The 21,241-nt window shown below is 46.0% G+C and overlaps 1 long non-coding RNA gene across 1 annotated transcript in view; it reads right to left on the bottom strand.

The window, feature by feature from the left end:
• Window positions 1–438: 438 nt before the first annotated feature.
• Window positions 439–21,241, bottom strand: part of LOC112545545 (uncharacterized) — a 35,477-nt gene continuing 14,674 nt past the window's right edge. The window contains exons 3-4 of the long non-coding RNA XR_012904127.1: window positions 21,132–21,207; window positions 439–1,017 (exon numbers count right to left, since the gene is read on the bottom strand). This is a non-coding gene — a long non-coding RNA (uncharacterized LOC112545545). The remainder of the gene's footprint in view (window positions 1,018–21,131; window positions 21,208–21,241) is intronic.

Below are 21,241 nucleotides of genomic sequence, written 5' to 3'. Positions count from 1 at the left end.
GTGGCTGGTGCGGTGCCTGGTTTTCAGGGGGCTGGCCCGCAGCTCCGTCGCTGGGGTTGAGCCCAGCTTGGGCCTGGCAGCGGTGCATCCAGCAGGCCTGACGACTCCCTCTCTAGCTGTCAGTGCTGCTGCTTGGGAGATTGGGCGTTAACTCTAGCTCTGATGGCGGTCTGCCCTTTCTCAGCAGGCCTGCAGCCTTTTATACCTTGGCTCCCCTGGGAGCATGCCCAGTAGGGCTGCGTGGGTGGTACCCTCTCCACCCCCTGCACCAGGTGGTTTCCTTGGGCTTGAGTGCGGGGTGGGGCTGCCCATGTCACAAATAGCCTATTCATAAAACTACCAGAAGCCTTAACAGGCAATTAATTAAATTGTCTATCCCTGTACGCTTCAAATACATAGATAAATAATGTGAAGGGTGTGTTTGTTTCTCTGTGGATTTTTATTAATTTGTGGGGAGATTTTTTTAAACTAACACTCAAAGGTTCTCCTCCACTTCCAGCCTTGAATAGCACTTTGTTTTAGTCCCGCCAGCACAGAGAATACAATTTTACACAAATAAGATGGCAAAAGGGCTGTGATTGCAACTTTGACAAAGCTGGATCTTCTGAGCCAACTTTCAACCAAAAATCCCACAAAGTCTTTTTACATTTGAATTTCCAGGGTCCTAACTGAACTCTGAAGTTCAGCCAGCTTCTCCTCAATGTCATTTGAAAGATGGGACAAGGTCACTGGATAATCCATGCAGGGGTGCATTTTCTTCAGGGAAATATTTATTCAAACTGGTTCTGAGAGAAATCAGGACATTCTTGATTGGCTTCACAAAACTCAATTGTTCAGATTCTGTGTCATTGTTAGTGTCAGTTAACAATTGGAATGGAATGCTCAATACAGTTTTGATCTTTGTTTTCCAGAGTTCAAGCTTTCCCTTGAACGCAAATATCTTGGTTTGCAGATGAAAAATAGTACTTTCCACTTCTTGCAATGAGACATTTAGAGAATTCAGTTTGTCAGCAGTATCTGTAAGGCAAGCCAAAAGCATAAGCCAATGGAGATCAAATAGGCTATGTCATGATCATGAGAGATGGACAGCAGCCTGGGGATTAAGTGGTTAACTATACCTAAGCCGGGTAGAGCTGGTCAATAGGATTGTAGGTAGGAATTTCAAACTGGGACAAAGGATTTTTTGGTTTTTTCCTCCTTTGTCCCGGGGCAGTTTCTCTCCAGCTACTGAAGGGGACAGACAAAATGTCTCCCCCCAAGAAAAGAATCTTCACCATCTATAAGTAGGGCAAAATCTAGATAAACCCGTTAGGTTTTATTGTTTTATGGTTTGGGAATGGGAATCTGATGTCTATGCATTTAGAAATGGGGTTTCCTCTCTTTTGCAACTAAGCTCTTCGCCCATGGTGGGGTTCTCCCCATGAGTATATTAATTTGCTTTCCATAAAACTCAAGGACTACACAGTGCTAGTGTTACTCATACCAAAATTGACAGAGTGAATGCATGGCTGTTGCCCACTAATTCCACTGGAAAACTCCCATTGACTTGAACAGGTTTTGAATCACACACTCCGCATTTGCACTTCTACAGCAGTGGATTTTATAAACTCAGCCAGACTCTTAGCATTAGTTTGAATTTAACGCAATATCTCGTATACCAGCTAGTGCTAGTTCTATAGTGACAATACCTGACTGAAAAAAAGCCCTCTTGATGAAGGTCTTGCTGTACAGTACGGTTTGAACCTCTCTAGTCTTGCACCCTCGGGACCTGACTGGTGCCAAACCAGAGAATTTGCTGAACTACAGGAAGTCAATATTGTTTATTGGCATTACCAACACTTCTGCTGCTTACTGCACTCTTAGAAGACATTTGGGGTAAATTAGAGCTAAACAACAGCACAGAACACTGATAGGAAGGAGTGGTGGCTGTAAACAAACTTTATGGAACTTGGTCATGCCCATGGTAAGTGGACATCCGGCTAACTAAAATCATGCCGGACCATGGATGTTGCTGGACCACAGAGAGGTTCAACCTGAATACAAACCTACAAGAAGGGGCAGCCCGTGAGCCTAGGCAAACTAGGTAGTTGCCTCGGGCCGCACCTGCCTACAAGATTCACATGCAGTATTAAATCATGTAATTCCATTGCAATGAATCCCCTTATGATTTTTGCTTTCTAGGATCTCCTGCAGTATGGAGTAGGATCTGTGGCTTCTTAATTTCATCACCTACTTTTGATGCTTCAGATTGTGATTATGTCTTTGGTTTGAAAGCTCTGCAAAACTTTCTTTAATAAGTGAAAAGTCAACTATTCCATAATACACAAGATTCTTTGGAGATGAGCATGCTTTGTACCAAAGCATTCTTTCAGCATTGCAAACTATCTACATTACCTACTTGAACAAAAGCTCTAAAGTGTAGTTAAAGTATATGAAATACATGCAAGGGCAGGTCAGACCTGCAGGCCAGATCTAGTCTGCTCAGCATTTCTTTCCAGCCTGCCCAGCTGTCTGTCTGTCTGTCTGTCTGTCTGTCTCTCTCTCTCTCTCTCTCACACACACACACACACACACACTCACACACTCCTCCTCCTCCTCTCTCTGAAGAGCGGGAGAGAGAGGAGACAACAGAGCAGGACAGCTTTCCCTATCTTAAAGAAAATTTACCCAGAAGCAGCCAGCATACACACTTTCTGTGTCACTGTCTCTGTGTCACACACACACACAGTCATTGTCATATACGCTCTCCTATCTTTGTGCCACACAATCTGTGTCACAAAGTCTGTTTCTCACACACACAGGCTGTGTCTAGACTGGCAAGTTTTTCCGGAAAATCATCTGCTTTTCCGGAAAAACTTGCCAGCTATCTACACTGGCCACTTGAATTTCCGGAAAAGCACTGACGATCTCATGTAAAATCATCAGTGCTTTTCCGGAAAAACTATGCTGCTCCCGTTCGGGCAAAAGTCTTTTTCTGAAAGACTTTTGCCCAAAAGGGCCAATGTAGACAGCATAGTACTGTTTTCCGCAAAAAAGCCCTAATCGCGAAAATGGCAATTGGGGCTTTTTTGCGGAAAAGCACGTCTAGATTGGTCACGGATGCTTTTCTGCAAAAAGTGCTTTTTCAGAAAAGCATCCTGCCTATCTAGACACGCTTTTCCGAAAATGCTTTTAACGGAAAAGTTTTCCGTTAAAAGCATTTTCGGAAATTCATGCCAGTATAGATGTAGCCACAGTGTCTCTTTCACACTCACATACTCTCTTTCCCTCTCTCTGCAGCCCACCAGCTCATGAACACATACCAAAATTCAGGAAGAGGACCCCTGCAAAAATTATTGCCCATCACAGTGCAAGGGTCAGATATTTATACACTGACCTTGAGTTTTGTGCCTGTTCTAGCCTAATTATTATGAGGTCTAAGTTGTATTACAAACATTCAATGTTTACATTTCTTTATTATGTTAATGTATGCAAACGGTAAAACTTACCAGAGGATAGGTGTTAACATATGCTCGGGTAACTTAACTCTCACTTCTTCTCACATATTTACTAAGTTCCTTAATGAAATATTTGCAGTCTGTCACTCACGTGCTTACATGAAGTTATCTCTGTCATCAAATGCTTCCAATTCTCACTCAAAGGATGGATGGAAATGATACACTGCAAATGACAATATGCAACACTACTCTCACCACTCAATATGCACATCCTCCACCAATTGCCTCCTTGATTTTACATTCTCAAGCATAAATATATTCACATGTATTTCTCTTTGTTTTTTCTGAAATCTTAAAAAAAAAAAAAAGACTCAGAGAGGGACATGTAATGCTGAATTTCCTCTTGTTTCTGTAACTTCATTAATACATTCAGCAAACTATAAATAACCTTTTTCGACAACCCATTTATTTCATAGCCTTGATTAGGCTATTTTGTTATGCAGGGCTGGATTAAGACCTTTAGAGGTCCTAAGCACTGAAAAGATTATGGTGCCCCCCCCATATGTAATTCAAAATAAAAACAATAGTATACTGTAAAATCTCAAAAATTTTTTGGTGCCCCTGCTTTGCTGGTGCCCTAAGCATGTGCTTAGTCTGCCTATTGGGTAATCCAGCCCTGTTGTTATGCCTGGAGTCAAAAGTACCCATTTTAGAAATCCTCACTGACTTCCAAAAGGGCCAGTCTCCCTTGAAGTCAAAACTTTCAAATGACTACAAATAGAGGAGGATGCAGCCCATCAAGACAAACATGTTCACTTTATTCTCTTTGTTGACCCCTTTCAAAACATTGTTGACAGCTTTTAGAAGTTAAAGAGCCCCTGAGGTCACACATGAACCCGGAGAAAATGAAATTTTCTTTTCATAGCTTCCTATTTTAAAGCCATCATGTGCTGAATAGTTACCACCCTGGGTTTTTATATGGAAGTTTCATGTTAAACAAATCTAAATGACTGTCAAGGGGACAAATAGTTCTGGGGATTGCAGATGTTTCTTGAGCAACTGTGTTACTGTTTTAAAAGCATTTCTTTTCTAGGTCACTGTTTTAAAAGCATTCCAAGATATTTATTTACATATAAAATTGGAAAGAAGCAGTCATGTGAAGGTCTGAGCACCTGGACAGTAAATAACTTGACTTACAATAGAAATCAATCATCAACACAACTACTAGCCATACATAAAAAGTAATTGCACCAGCCAGCACCTTTAACTAATCAAGTGGAAATAAAATTTTACCTCAGCCAAACAACAGTAAAAAAGGACAGAATTTCAGAAAAGCCTCCCCTTGACACCATACAAAGAATCACAGCCAGCAACATACCCTAATCCTTCTCTCAAAAGACCTATGCAACAAATGATTATTTCTACATGCCCAGGTGGTCAAGCTATTTTAGACCAGAGGGAGCATTACCATCTAACTGCTTCTCAGACACTTTTAAAGACAGTCAAGAAGTCAAATCCAGATTTGACAAACAACCAAAACCATGGTTACAATTGTGGTCAGCTGTAGTAACTGTGGTCAACTTCCCTGCACTAGCTTCCCTGTGCTGCTGTGCACCCAGCCAGATAAGCCTGGCTGTATTATAGTAGTGCTATGATTATAGGACTTCTTCAGACTTTTAGTCTATATTGCTGGCACATAACACGAGCACTAAATTCAACGCCTCCCTAATGCAATATATCCTACATGCACATACAGTAATATAGAAAAAATTTCTTTATCAAAAAAGAAAACACAGTTGCTCAAGGAAAGTACAGTAAAAATTGTGCTATTTGGCACTTCAACAACCAGAAAGCTCTATAAACCAGCATTTCTGATATTAACTGAAAGTCCTGTTTATAGTCCAATTGGTGCAGGACCGGCAGGTTCTCTACCTGGTTCCATGTAGCTCCCCAGCAGTGGTGGCGTGTCCCTGCTGCCTCTAGGTTGAAGAACAGCCAAAGGGCCTCCATGCACTGCCCCCATCCCAAGTGCTGGCTCCAAGCTCCCATTGGCCAGGAACCACAGTCAACAGGAGCTGTAGGGGCAGAGCCTGCAGGCTGAGGCAGCATGCCATGCCTCCTCCTAGGAGCAGCAGGGACATGTTGCTGCTTGCAGGGAGCTGCCTAAGGTGAGTGCTGCCTGTATAAAACAACCTAAACCCTACTGCCCCCAGCCCTGAGTTCCCTCTTGCACAAAAACTCCCTACCAGAGCCCAAACCCTGCACTTCTTCCCACACTCCAACCCCTTACTACGGGGTTGGTGAGTACCTGTATTCTATTTTATTCTTTATTCATTGCACTATATTCTAATTCTTTGAAAATTGGTATTCCACAGGAAAGTACAATTCTTAATTAACCAAAGTATTTGATTAACTGGTACTCTCCCCCTACCCCACTCCCTGCCATTCCTACATCATGCAGGATAACAAAGCTTTTACTGTACTGAAAATTAACTAGGATGATGTTGAGGTTGAAATGGGATATATATCCAAGACACATTTCTTATGAAGTGTTTGTTTTTTGCTTGTTCCTATTATCTATTGTAATGTACTGTTTTGTATTATTATTTATATACATATTATAAATAATTCACCAAACCCATGGATTCATTATTATTCTACATGAGTAAGTATTTTATTCAGCTTCTTAAAAACAAAACTTAGAGAACATCTACAATAACATACATTTCTAACAACACAAAAATTATTAGGATACATTACTTATTCACACCCCTCTGGTTAAAGAAAAAGCAATACAGATTCATTACTTTGCAGTAAATCTAAATAAGGAGTTTAGTGCATATCATCAGCATAAAGCACTATTTATAGTGACATTTCAATAACACTGAGTGCATATGGTACTTGAGAAGTGATGGAACCGTTATTATAAACAACAGTCCAAATAAAATTTAACAAATAAAACAGAAATGAGAATGGATAAGAACTGCTGTAAGAATACCAACAAAACAGCAGTGGAATATAACCAAATAGTTTCTCAAAATGAACCAGAATTATTGAGGATTGATATGCATAACTAGTACTGCTGTAAAACCCATGAAAAGGTTCTTAGCTTTGTCATTCAAACTTCTACAATCATATGATTGTACACTTAATTACCCATATTCAGATGTGTTATTTGTAATATCAGTATTACATTATATGCAATATAAAACTCCCTGTGATAAATTGCTGTGCAAATTCATTATAATCTCTCAGTGTAATTTCTGTTTCTTATCTATAGCCAATGTTAGAGTTTAACTGCAGAGTTTTATTTTCTATTCCCTGATAGTTAGATACAGCAGTGGTGGAGTACAGAATTCTTAAATTTTTTTATGTGTATGAAGATAGTTGGAAAAATCTCCAAAGCAGTCAAATATCAGAGGGATAGCCGTGTTAGTCTGAATCTGCAAAAGCGACGAGGAGTCCTGTGGCACCTTATAGACTAAGGGTATGTCTAGACTACATGCCTCTGCCGACAGAGGCATGTAAATTAGACCACCCAAATTAGTCAGTGAAGCAGGGATTTAAATATCCCCCGCTTCATTAAAATAAAAATGGCCACGATGCTGTGCCGGCTCAGCTGATCGTCGGCACGGCGCGGCAGTCAAGACGTGGATCAGTTGACAGGGAATGCCTTTGTCGACCGCTCCCTTATGCCTCGTGAAATAAGGTTTACAGGAGTGGTCGACAAAGGCGTTCCCTGTCGACCGATCTGCATCTTGACTGCCGTGTTGTGCCAACAATCAGCTGAGCCGGTACAGCGCGGTGGCCATTTTTATTTTAATGAAGCGGGGGATATTTAAATCCCCGCTTCATTGACTATGTCGGGTAGTCTAATTGACATGCCTCTGTCGGCAAAGGCATGTAATCTAGACATACCCTAAGGGTATCTCTACACTACAGTGTTATTTTGAAATATCTTATTTCAAAATAGATAATTCAAAATAAGTTATTTTGAAATAACGCTTCTAAACACAAAATGCATTTTGAAATAGCGTTTTGCTATTTCCAAATAGCACGTCCACACTGATTGGACGCTGAATCGCATTTAAGGGCAGCTGAAACCGGTTCCAGCAGGGCATCAGGTCAGTACAGCCGGTCCCTGAGTTGCTAATGGTCAACTTACGACCGTTCGCATTTACAACCGAAGCTGTCATAAATGGCGGACCCCGAGTTACGAACGCGATCTGCGCTTACGAACAGTGCAGTCGCATGTAACTCTATGGGGTCCAACTTACGAACAAACCGAGTTATGGACCAATTTCTTGGTCCGTAACCAGTTCATAAGCTGGGGAGAGGCTGTAGTTGTTTTGTGTGGCTGCTGCCTGAGGCTATCTGAGGCTTGTGCTTAAAGGGACCCCCTTGGACAGCCAATTCTCAGCTTTCCCTGCTTGCTTGCCTACCTCGCTAAAGGACAGCAAAGCATTTTTCTCTCTGTCTGCTTTGGTTGCCCTGACTCAGGACACCACAGCACTTGGCACCATGGAGCCGGAGCTACCCATGAGCACTCTGGTGCTCATTTTGGACGCGTTGCTGCAAGCCTGGCTGCAATTTATGGAGACTGCCTGGCAGCATCTGCTGCAGCCCAACCCCCAGGCCCTCTTCCTGACCCCCCTGGGGGCTGGGGAGGAGCAGCAGCAGCACCTGAATGCCAGTGTGCCCCGTTGCATCTGGCGTCTGGACACCAGCAGCGACTGGTGGGACCTCATTGTCCTGGAGCGCTGGGGAGACCAACAATGGACCCAGAACTTCAGGATGAAGAAGGACAACTTCCTTGAGCTCTGTGAGTGGCTTGCCCCTGCTCTGCGGCGATGGGACACACACGAGGCCCGCCATTCCCTTCCACAAGCGTGTGGCCATTGCCCTCTGGAAGCTCTCCACACTGGATAGCTACTGATCCATGGCAAACCAGTTCGGCATGGGGAGATCCACCATCAGAGCAGTGCTCATGCAAGTATGGCAATCTCTGGCCACTGTGCCATGGGGGGGGGGGGGGGGTGAGGCGGGGATGGGCTGCCTTAGGGAAAAGGGGGGAGGTGAAAGTCCCCTCCCTGGGAAGGTTTAGTCTGTCCCAGCCGCACTACAGACTGCCTGATGTGGCCAGGATTGCAGGGGAGGTAGTTCCTGGGAGTGGGGGTGCGGGGCAGTGGCAGGAAAGGAGCACTCTCAGCCACCCTGGCACCCCAGTGACTCTTGGTGATTTTGTGTCCCTCTGCAGGTGGTCAAGGCCGTCAATAGAGTGCTTCTCTGCAGAGTCATCCGCCTCACCGATTTGGACGCAGTGATCAAGGGGTTTGGTGCCCTGGGCTTCCCCAACTGTGGGGGGGCAATCAAGGGGACGCACATCCCCATCTGTGCCCTGGACCACCAGGCCTCCCTCTACATCAACCAGAAGGGATACTTCTCAGTCATCCTGCAGGCTGTGTCTGACCACTGGCACCAGTTTGTGGACATCAATGTGGGCTGGTCCAGCAAAGCACACGACGCGCAGTTGTACCACAATTCCTCCATGTGCCAGAGGCTGCACGGTAGGACTTTCTTCCCCAACCACCACATCAGGGTCGGGGACGTGGACGTGCCTGTGTGTCTGGTGGGGGATGCGGCCTACCCCTACAATCCTGGCTCATGAAGCCCTACATGGGACACCTCAACCCCTCCTGACAGGCCTTTAATGCCAAGTGGTGGAGGGGGCGTTTGGCCAGCTGAAGGCCCATTTTAGATGCCTCCTTACCTGCCTAGACCTCTCGGAGTGGAATATTCTGCTCGTGGTAGCAGCATGTTGTGTGCTGCATAATTTGTGCGAGAGGAGGAGGGAAGCTTTCCTGTCAGCCTGGATGGCAGAGGCCGACCACTTGGCTGGCCTCTATGTGCAGCCCCGCACGGCTGCCAGCCGGGAGGCCCATCGGGGGGCTGTCCATATCCAGGAGGCCCTGTGAGACAGCTTCCACCCGGAGGAGGACTGAGGTCTCCCTGGCATGCCCCACTGGGGTCCTGTGCCTTATTCCATCCTCATGTCCTTCCACTTTCCCCTCCCTAACCTCCCTTCCTGATGTACAATAAAAACACGTGTGTGGCCAAAAACAAACTCTCTTTATTGACCATAACTGGGATGAGGGAAGGAGTAAACATGGGAGGAGGGAGCTGGAAGGGGCAGGCAAGGGGAGGAAGGGGGAGGAGAAGCTCAGGGTTGGGGATCTTGCTGGTCCAGCTGTCTCCCAGCAGTCCCCCGGGGGGGAGCGGGTATGGAGGGTGGAGCGGGTAGGGGGGGAGGAAGAAGTGGGAGGGGGAGCAGGAGGGGGAGGAGGAGCGATAGCTGGGCGGCCACAGGGGCTGGAGCGGCAGTAGGCAACAATCTCTGCACCTGGGTCTGCAGGTGGTCGCGGATGGCATGCCCCTGATCAAGCAGCTCCTGCAAGCTCTCCAGCCACAGCTGCAGGTCTTCCTGCACCCAGCGCTCCTGGCAGTGGACCTGCCTTCGCAGGAGCTCCAGGTGCTGCCGGTGGTACTCCTCCTGGTTCCGGGTCAGCCTGCTGAGGGCCCAGGTGCAGGAGGATGTCCTGGACGGGGTGGTGCACCCTGCGCTCACAGCTGCTGCAGCTGTGGAGAAACATGAGAAGTGGTCAGTTTTCCCTGGGGACACAGTGAGCAAAACCCAGCCCCCTCTGTAAAGCGAGGATGGCAGGTGTCTGCACCATCATGTCCTGCTATCCCCGGAGTATGAGCTAGCCCCTGTGCTGTATATAGTGTGGGTGTGGGGAGGAAGAGAAGATGTGCCCTGCCTCTGAGTAGAGGGGGCTTGTGGAGGGACGGCATCATGCAGGAGCATGTCATACATACATGCGTGTGGGTAACTGGCCAGGCCCCCTGTGTGGCAGCCAGCTGGGGCCACATGCCCAAGGTGGCATGGCACATGAACAGGTTGCCACATGCTCTATGATCAGCAAGGCCCACAGGCGCGGTCCCTGATCTCCCTCTTCCCCTCTCTGCCCCACACAAGGGGACAGTGATGGCACTCACATGTCGAGGCTCCCTGGCCTCGGATGACACTGGTGACAGGCCTGCTGTGATGGCTCGGGGGTCCTGGGTGTGGGGCACACTCCCTCCAAGCTCCTGTGGCTCCTGGCCATCCTCCTACTCTTCCTGGGTATCATGGGCAGGGCCCTCTGCCCCAGGGTCGATGACTACCTGGGGGGCACGGACCGTCTGGCCTCCCAGGATGCGGTCCAGGGCATCGTAATAAGGGTAGGGGTTCAGGTCAGCCCCTGGTTGGGAGCTGCCCCCTGAGGCCCTGGCATAGGCCTGCCACAGCTTTTTTATTTTCATGCGAACCTGCTCTTGGGTGCACATGTGGACTTTGGTGGCCAGACTTTCAGCCATCCGCCTGTAGACGGCCGCATTCCTGCGTCTAGTGCAAAGATTGTGGACATTGGAGGCCTCCCCCCAAACCTCAATCAGGTCCACGATCTCCGCACTAGACCAGGAAGGTGCCCACCTTTTACAGCCTCTGGCAAGCTCACTGGGTTGCTGGCTTTTGCTGGGTCTGGGGCACGGACTGCTGGCTCTGTGCTGGCAGGCTTGCAGCTGGCACAGGCACTGTGGCCAGAGTCTACCCCTTTAAGGGCTCCGGGGCTCGAGGGGGAGCAGAAGAGTTTTCCTGATTGTGCCCAGAGTGGCCACCAGGCCACCTGGGGAAGGTCTGGAGGCCCCCTATTTTGAAATAAGCGCTGTGTAGATGCTTATTTTGATTTAGCTATTTCGAATTTGGCATTATTCCTCATGAAATGAGATTTACCAAATTCGAAATAAGTGCTCCGCTATTTCGATGTAATTTCGAAATAGCAGTTTGGCTGTGTAGATGCTAGGAAAGTTATTTCAAAGTAATGGCTGTTATTTCAAAATAACTTTGCTGTGTAGACATATCCTAACAGATTTATTGGAGCATAAGCTTTCATGGGCAAAGACCCCCTTTGTCAGATGCATGTAGTGGAAATTCCAGAGGCAGGTATAAATATACAGGCATAAGAAAAGAGTACCAATCTCTAGCCTTACTCTTGATTGGTACTCTTTTCTTATGCCTGTATATTTATACCTGCCTCTGGAATTTCCATTATGCATCTGACAAAGTGGGTCTTTGCCCACAAAAGCTTATTATGCTCCAATAAATCTGTTAGTCTATAAGGTGCCACAGGACTCCTCCTCCAAAGCAGTGCCTCCTACTAGCAAGCAGATTCAACATCCATTGAAGTCAGTGAAAAGAATCCCATTGACACTGGGAGAGATAAGGCAGAATATTAATTTTCCATCTATTTTCTTAAATAATTGCAGTGGTATTTTCAGTACTTTAGCTATTTCATATATTTCAGTACACAAAACTGCCTGACATCATACTTTTTTCACATTGCTTTTTAATGAGATGGCAATTTCCCCCTTTTAATTATGGCTTTACCTTGCTCAATAGCATTCTGTTTTAGAAGAGTTATGCAAATGTGTACTGAACCATTTTCCTGTTTAATTTCAGATCAGATTAGATGACAGAGATATTGGTGGTTTAAAAATTAGAGTCTGGTTTGGCTAAAATGTATCCACCTTATCATAATTGCATTAAATTTATTGTAACCAATCAAGTTGCACAATATTTATTGTGTCAGAAAAGTACAAATCGCATATTAAATTAACTTCCCACTCAAACTGATAGCCTTGTCTCTGTTAAACAAAATATATATTCCATAGATCAATGTATAGCTCATACATATTTCACGTGTAACCGCTTTAATAATAATTACCTTTTAATAATGCTTTCTGTTAGTAACTCTCACAGCACTTCAGTCTTTACTATATTTATCTCCACAACATCTCCGTGCAGTTTAGAAGTATTATTACCCCCCATTTACAGATGACAAACAGAGGCACAGAGAGGCTAAATGATTAACTCAGGGTCACACAGGAAGTCTGTGGCAGAGCTGGGAAATGAGCACTTAAATTCTTGATTCGTGTTGTATCTACTGGACCATCCTTAAAAATAACTATATGGGAGTCATAGAAGCCCATCATGAGCCCATCATATAATATATGCACTGCTTATATTGCACTCACATATGTGTATTTTTACACATGGACAAACAATTAGATAAAAAAGCTTTTCCGCTGTTATACTGCATATTTTGATGTCAAGGGGCAAAACAATGAATCATGCTGTTAACATCTTCAGCCCTGACCATACAATGACTGCGCACATGCTTAACATGTAGTGTGAGGAGTCCCACTGAAGTCCTAAGCACAATGTATCAAGTTAAGCATGCACATACATCACTGCAGGATCAAGGATTTATTTTGCAGATTGCATTGCTATCAAGCATTGGTGACTCCTCAGGAGGAGAGGGGAGCTTTGAGAAAAACAGATGACCCTGAAAATTTACATTGCTAGGTTAGAACATGACAACAGAGCTATCACTGCAAAACCCTTACATTCAAGACCACTATGGTACCTATTACCATTTTTTAACTCTTCAAAAGCATGAACTATTTTTTTAAGTGCTGGATGAATCAGATGTCCAGTATGAGAATCAGTAATAAATCTTAGCTGAAGGCTACACTGTTTGGCTTATATTATATGAAATGGATGATTTCATGGTTCTTCATGGAAGTAATGGAAGAATTGGGAAATTCTGCAATTTAAGATTCACAAAATGATTAATAGATTTTTAAAGCCACAAGGGACCACTGAACATGCACTTACATGCTTTGCTGAATCCTAATCTCTAAGCAACAATTTTTTTTCTGGTGTACTTCACAAATACATGATAAGATGAAATAACCAGTTAGAGATTTCCTATTGAGCTGCACTTCATTCTATGAATAATAATACTAAGCGTCAGTTATGAAAGAAAGAAAAGAAAAAAAAAGAAGAAAAACATACAATCTTTCCCTTACCTAATGTAACAGGATACATTTCAGAACATGATATCTGAACACAGTGCTTTCCTATACACCAGTTTACATTTGCCTGAGGTCCCTTTCTTTATATAGTTAAATCAACAGGGATAAGTGTCTTTGGGCAAAATGATTTTACATCAAGTAAATATTGACATAGCTTTTAAAGTTGCTTGCTGCAAGGCTATGATTTAAAAGCAAATTAAGTTTGATGCATGCACTTTCAAAGGTCAGTTAGAAAGATATATACTGCACCCATTTTATAATATAATACCTTGGGAGCCAGACATATTGAATGCTATACAGAGGCTTTGCACTAATACATGTAATTGTAGGAAGGTGACAGGGGCTTAATTAGATAGAAAAAGCCATGGTATTTTAGAGGAAAAGGCAAGTGCTAAGTATTTAATTAAAAATAAATTACAACAATTTAAGTTCATAGTTATCTGAAAATGATAGCTAACAAGCATTATATTTTCAAAATGACTGTGAGAATTTACAGTGAGATGCACAGATTATCCAGGCTTGGCACCATCAACCTCTGTTTCATCACATCCTATCGCCTATAAGGAGCCACTTCTTTGTCTGACAGGCTTCCTAAATTTTACAGAATGGAAAGCTGCTTTAAGAGACTTTATTTCTAGTATATCTTTGCAAATCTGTGGAAGACTTGGGGGAGACACAAAAGCACCCAGGCATACCTCTCAGCCTGCTAAGATTCAAATGTTTATCAAAGACACAAAAGGAGATCTTGAAATTATTCATGCAGGGAATAGGGATGTTAAATATTGGTTAATTGAATAGTTGATTAACCTCATGAATTCTTATCTGTTACTTGTCTATTCTATAGTCCCCGGAGGTGGGGCCGGCAGCCAGTGTAATCCAGCCCCACTCCCAAGGAACCCCCTTCCACTCTGGGCTGCTGCCTCTGATACAGAGGCAGCAGCGCAGGGTGGCAGCAGCCCCTGTCTGGGAGGTGGGTCTGAGCTCCCGGACCGAGTGTGAGACAGAACTGACCAGGCAGCCTGCCCGCCTGGTTCCTAGTACATTTTAAATGCAGATCCACAGCAGTGGTAGGTTCTGGATCTGGCGCGAGCCAGCAATAAACCAGATTCACAGTCCCAGACCCAGTGCAAGCCAGGATTGAACCAGGCTGCTGTCCAATCTGCTAAAAAATTTACTGGCAAGGGGCCGGGGAAATGCATGTAGTCCATAGCATTAACCAATAAGCTTTTGCATATCGGTTAATCAGGTACTCGACTATACTCCTACAACCCTAGCAGGGTACTCCTTCTTTTAGTGTAAATAACTATTTCTATAACTTCAACTTCATGATTTTCATTTCTGAGGTCAATAATTTACAACAGTAAGAGTGAGGAGACATCAGATTTGTGTAGACTGTAGGTAACTTTGGGATGAGCGACAGCCTCTGAACTAGTAGTTACAGAAGTTGGTGCGTGGGTGTGTGTGTATCTATACTGCAAACAAAACAACCAAACAGACAAAATAACCCAGGCGTGACAGAGTCATAGAGCATAGTGTACCGACTCAGGCCTGTGGAACTTGCGGTACAGTAGACGTCCGATAATCCGGCACCTTTGGAACCTAGGTGGTGCCGGATTATCGGATATGCTGGAGTATCAGGAGGTACTCTGGTGGGGGTCTGTGATGGGTCTTCTGGGACCCGCACTGCGTCCAGAGAGTGGGCGGGGAATGGTGCGGCGAGGGGTGCACCCTTCACCGTTTTGCAGGAAGGCGGGGAAAGCCCCGCGCAGCTGCCGGTGACAGGCCAGCTGGGGAAACCCAGCCGCTGGCCTGCAAGCGGCAGCGGAGGAGAGGGGGTGAGAGCTAAGTCCCCGAATTAGCCCCATTCCGGCTGCGCTCAGCCCTGTGCCGCTGCCGAGAGTTTCCGGGAAGGGAGCGGCCTCCCCACCCCTCAGACTGCAGTAGTTATCACCGAGCAGGGGGGTGAGGGACGGCACTGTGGGACCAACCCGGCAGCACCCCAGCTGCTCTGCTCGACTGCTTCCCCAAGTCTACCACTAGTCAGTTTCAGCAGTGGCAGCAGCGGACTTGGGTAAGCAGCGGAGCAGAGCAGCTGGGGTGCTGCTGGGTTGGTCCCGCAGCGCCGCCCCTCACCCATCTGCTCGACAATTACTTAGCTCTCGCCCCCTCTCCTCTGCTGTCGCTTGCAGGCCGGCAGCTGGGTTTCCCCCACTGGCCTGTTGCTGGCGGCTGCGCGGGGCTTCCCACGGCTTACTGCAAAATGGTGGAAGGTTCGCCCTTCACCGTGCCATTCCCCACCCACCCCCCAGCCAGTCGCAGCGCGGGTCTCGGCAGACCAATCACAGGGGTATAATCCCCTTCCCCTCTTCTTCCCTTCCCTTTCCCAGCCGCGAGCTCCCATGGGGGCTCACAGCAGCTCCAATTGTCCGGCTGGCCAGAGCACTTCCGGGTTCCAGATGGTGCTGGACTATCGAGAGTGCTGGACCACTGGATACCGGACAATTGGAGTTTTACTGTACGTTGCTAAATGTAGCCATGTAAATGCTCTCACTTGGGCTATGAAACCCGGTGAGGAGGTTGGGTCTCAGAGCCTGAGCTCCAGCCTGAGTGGGACTGTCTACATTACTATAACACAAACCTGAGTCTATGGACCAGAGGCTCTGAGACTCCCTGCTATGGGTTTTGTATTTGCAATGTAGATGTAACCAAGGAGGCGGGGCTGGTGACACCCTGGGCAATGTGGGAGGGACAAGGGCACTCAGCTGAGAGGCCCCTCAGAAGGGGTGGGGCCTCAGGCATAAGGATGGGGCTAGGAGCAGCCAGCCTCAGCATTGCCCAGAACTCACCCTTCCTCCTGTAACCATCGCTAGGTGCTGCCCAGACTGTGCTGCGTGGGGCTCTGGCAGTGATTTTAAGGGCCTGAAGCCTTGGGCCAGGCCCTGGGGCAACTGCTCCCTTTGCTTTCCTTTCGGAGGCTGTGAAAGGAGGCAGATTAGGCAGTAAGGAGCATATCTGGTGAACTGGAGTCAAGGAAGGATGCAGGATGTGAAGAGAAGGCTTGATTAGCAAGCTCTTTGCTGCCTCACTGCACCAATACTCAGGCTATCACTCTGACTCCCAATTCCCCTGCTCTTTCCTGTCAGCCAGCCCTGGAAACCTTAATTAAAAAGAACGAAAAATTGCTTGAGTCTCCTTTGTTCTGCACCTTCTACAACAATTTACACCAGTGGAAACTGGATATAAAACAACATTTGTCTTTGGTAGTCATTTTCCACCCACCTTTCCACGTGACTACAAAGATACAGGGCAACATAGTACTTGAGCACAGGAGAAAAGAATGACTACAGGGTTTGCCTTTAATCTAACACCTGACAAAAGCACTATACACACTATTATGTGTGTCCCTTAGCTTATGGAGGTGACCTTTGTTGTCACTCAATCTCTTGGTCCTCAGGCACAATGCCTTAGGGTTGCAGCAGAGTCAATGCTACTAGGCTGGCACGTGAGATAACATTACTCCACAGAAATCCTACTGGCCAGCTAAAGAGCAGTATTGATAGGCTCCAGTAGGAGTTTTGTCCAGTTTTCCTTAGCAGGAAGGATGATGGCTGCAACACAAAGCGGCTGAAGAGGGAGGACGGATGGTGATAGAGCTTTGACAGGAAGGTGGAGATTTCACCCCTAACTTCTTAAAATGTAGCAATTTGCGTCAATGCAGACAATAAGCATTATCTTTGTTTTGCACGCTGCTTGGGAAATTCTTTGCAGAGAAGCAGATAATCCATACTTTTCTTGGGTTTTATTTTACATCTTCAAAATTCTTTAGCAAATGTCTCTAATGGGAACTTTAAAAGCTAAGTATTGTTTAGTCCTATCTTGATCATTCTCCTCTATTTTGTTCTTATTTTGTGTTGCAGCTCTGGGACCCTTTATCTATTTGTGAAAATTGATTTTTTGCTGTTTGTTTTGGAGACTGAGGTTTCTGATGACTGCCACCTAGAGGTTGATTCCTGGAACTTAATCAATGCACATATAGCTGATGGAATCAAAATAAAAATACTTGCTTCTCTCGATTTTAAGTGAGACTGACACATAAATTTAGCCAGCTGCCCATCTGTCCAGTTACTGTTCATTGTTTCATGTTTATCTCTTTCCACTGTAAAAGTATGTGATTTTTCAAATTATTTTCTTACATCAGATTTTCTAGTGAGGTGATTTTCTGAAGTGAGTACAATAGCTGTTTTGCCAAGACACCTATGCAAAGATAACATCTGATTTGATTTAGCATCCCCATTGTGTTCTGAAAATGGATAATTTGATCTGTATATTTTTTCTGGAACAGACCAGATTATTTTTGGCAAATGTTGTTATTTATCCTGATTGCTTTTCTGCATGTGCAGATATTGTGAGCACAACTAGAATACAAATAGTAATGATACCGATAACAATAACTATGAATGATGCAGATCTAAAGGAAGCTTACAAAGGCATCAGTCTCTTGTGGTAGTAGCACAGAAATTTAATCCCTGATCAAGTTACTAATTTAAATCATACATAACCCAAGCTATAAGCAGTTTTTATATTTTTTTACTTTTATACTCCTCTTTCTGCACACAACAGCAATATCTGACTAGATGGTTACTAGATGGTAATGATTTTGTTTACACCAACATATTGAGTCAGTGCTTTCCTTGAGGGAAAGCCAAGGAAGTAAACTTGATACCACAACTTGGGGTAGATACAATGGGTGAAATGTTCACCCCAGTGAAGTCAAAAGTTTTGCCACTATTCCAGTAGAGCCATGATTTGACCCAATGAGCGTGTAACCTTATATTCCTCACTGAGGCCAAACTCTCATTAACTTCACTGTGAGCTTAGCTGCATTATTTAATGTTGGACCTGGTCCTGGAGGTTAAGCTCACAGCACTAATAAACAGAATCATCAAAGCATGCAGGGCAGTGATGGGCAACCAAGACTAGTGAGTGAACTGCATGAGTGGCCCTCCTTTGTCTCAGTGGATTGCATGATTGAAACTAGTGGTGTGTAACCTGCAGTCCTCAATCCACTGGGACTCCATCTGCAGCCCACTCACCCCATCTGTCCTCTTCCCCCACGCCTCTTACGCACAGAGGCATTGGAACCCCACACTTCCTACTCCTTGCCTGCCCTCCAGCACTTTTTGGAGAGTCATGAATCCGCTGATTCGCGTTCTTTCCCCGTTCCTCCCAGAGCTTAAATACCACAAAACATCTGATTATAGTTGTTCAAGCTCTGGGAGAGAGGGCAGGAGTATGAAGTGCAGGGCTCCACTGCTCCAGTGGGTGAGAGGCACATAGGGGAGGGGACCAGATAGAGGGGCTGTACGCCACAGGTGGAACCCCAGGGGGATACATGTGGCTGTGGGCAGAAGGTTGCCCACCACTGACCTAGGGAATAAAACAAGTATCTTGAAAGACAACTTATTTAAGAGAAGCAGTACTGACAAAACATATTATATATGTTCTGTTAATTCATTATTATCCTAACCAGGAGAGAAGTACCATCACAAAGGCTCATAATTACATCATAAAAGTACTACCAGTTTTTCTCTTCACCTTCAGTTTTGTAGAACATATTAATTTGATAATGAAACATCTTTAAGTGAATATTAGGACTTCTACAAAAACATGAGCACAAACATGGAATAATACCAGAACAAATACAAAAGACTGGGGCTGCCTGGCATATTTTATGAATATTATATGTTCCATCTGTCTGTTTCTGTGTGGTTTGCTACCTGATTATAGGAGATTAATTCAAGCACCTAAGCAGGAAATGGGATAATAGCTTCAGCTAGCCACCATTTATCAATACTTAAAAGACAATGCAGGTGTCATTTGCTTTGAAGTTTTACCTCCCACCATCCTCAGCTCAACAGCCTAACTTGGTGGCAGGTGTTTCCCAGCATGAAACAAACCGGTAAAACTGGAACAAAGGACTTTGAGTGGATAAATGGACAATCCCTGAAGGTCAGGGAAGAGGGAGGCAGAGACTGCTAGAGAATCGGGTCAACCTCAGAGGTAAAGGGAGCTGGGATAAGATATGCCTACCTGTGTGGTGCTGGAACAATTTTTATAGTGGGGGTACTGTCTGTGGAAACCATGCATTTGGGTTGTTGGTATTAGTTCTAGGCAGGGGGTGTGGTAGCACCTATGCCTATAGATAAAATGGACATGGATGGCAGGTGAACCCCGGGCTTGGGGAGAGTAGCCATGGGTTGAGTTCACCCCATCTGAAGAAGTGGGCTGTGCCCGCAAAAGCTCATGATACCATCTACATCCGTGGTCCCCAACATTTATGTGCGCCCGCGCCGGCATTTTAAAACTATTCACATTCACCCCTGCTTAGAGCAGGGTCGGCAGCCTGGGGCCCGCAAGGGAGCCCAACGCGGCGCATTGGAGGCTTGAGCCCCGCCCCCACCACAGCAGGCAGCCCGCACAGGCGCTTCAGTAGCCGGAGCAAACCCCACACTGGTCAGGTCCGGCTGCAAGGCAGCAACAGCCCCCCCTCTCCCAATGCAAAACAGCCAGGGCAGGGCCCTTTGTGGTGCAGGAGCTGCGAGCCAGCAGGGGAGGGTCCCTCATGGCCGCTTCCTCCCCACCGCACAAGCCCATTGGCCGGACCTGGACAATGGCAGCTGCGGGAACCTACCAATCCCCAAGCTCATGGCCAGGCAGCTCCTGTGGGAGAAACAGGAGAGCAGTGCGTCTCGCTGGTAAGTGTCCGGCCCCCCAGCCACTCCCACTCCGATAGCTTCACCCACAGAACTCTCCTCCCAGACTCTGCACCCCAATCCCCTGCCCTGAGGCACAATCCAAACCCCTGGCCTGACACCCCCTGCCATCCCTCCCCAGTAAAATGTCTGGTATTTTCAGTTTCTCAGCTGGAAAGCCACTTGGGACATTTTTCCCCTGCCATGTGGAAGGGAGTGTGAAATTTAAAGGTGCCATGATTTTTTTTGGGGGGGGAGGGGTGCTTTTTTTGCTCAACATTTGGACATCCCTCCCCTTTTATTAATGCAGAATTTTGTTTACAAATGAATTACAATATCATTAAAATAAAAATTATTCAATTAAATTAAGTTTCTATCAAATTTACCCAATTCACATTTAATATGAAAATAGCCTTCAATTTCACATTTGACACCTTTTTTTGTTGGTGTCTGTCACACTCTTCTGAAAACATGAATGTGCTATTGGTCACAAAAAGGTTAGGGACCACTGATCTACATGTTTTGGTAGTCTTTAAAGTGCTGCTAGACCAGTGGTCCCCAACGTGGTCATTTCTGTGCGCCCGGTGAGTGATCGGGGCCAGCCCTGGGCGTGTGGCACATGAGCAAACCCGCCCCCAGGTGCACGGTGCATAGGCTGTGCCGGTCCCAGGCGCGCGGTGTATGAGTGGCCCCGCCCCTGGGCGTGTGGCACAGGAGCGGTGCTGGCGCCAGCGCCGGCCCCAGGAGTGCGGCGTATGGGTGGCCCCACCCCCGGGCTTGGGCGCAGCCCCGCCCCCCGGTGGCCAGCATGTGAGTGGTCCCGCCCCCGGGCGCCCAGCAGCCCCAAAAGGTTGGGGACCATTGTGCTAGACTATTTGTTCTTTTTAAGTTTTTAAAAAGAATATGTACATCAGACAGAATGTTCTGATTATCACATTACGTCACATCACTCATGTTTTACTTGTACCTGCTCTGGTTGGGCTGTCCACTCTTTCCAGTAGCGAGCTCCCCAATCCTTAAATGTCCAGAGGTACTTTCTCTCTCTATAATAATATACAAGTTCTTACATCGGATTTA

The sequence above is a fragment of the Pelodiscus sinensis genome, chromosome 5 (genome assembly GCF_049634645.1).
Source record: "Pelodiscus sinensis isolate JC-2024 chromosome 5, ASM4963464v1, whole genome shotgun sequence".
Taxonomy (NCBI): Eukaryota; Metazoa; Chordata; order Testudines; family Trionychidae; genus Pelodiscus; species Pelodiscus sinensis.
This window is presented reverse-complemented; position numbering and strand designations above follow the sequence as displayed.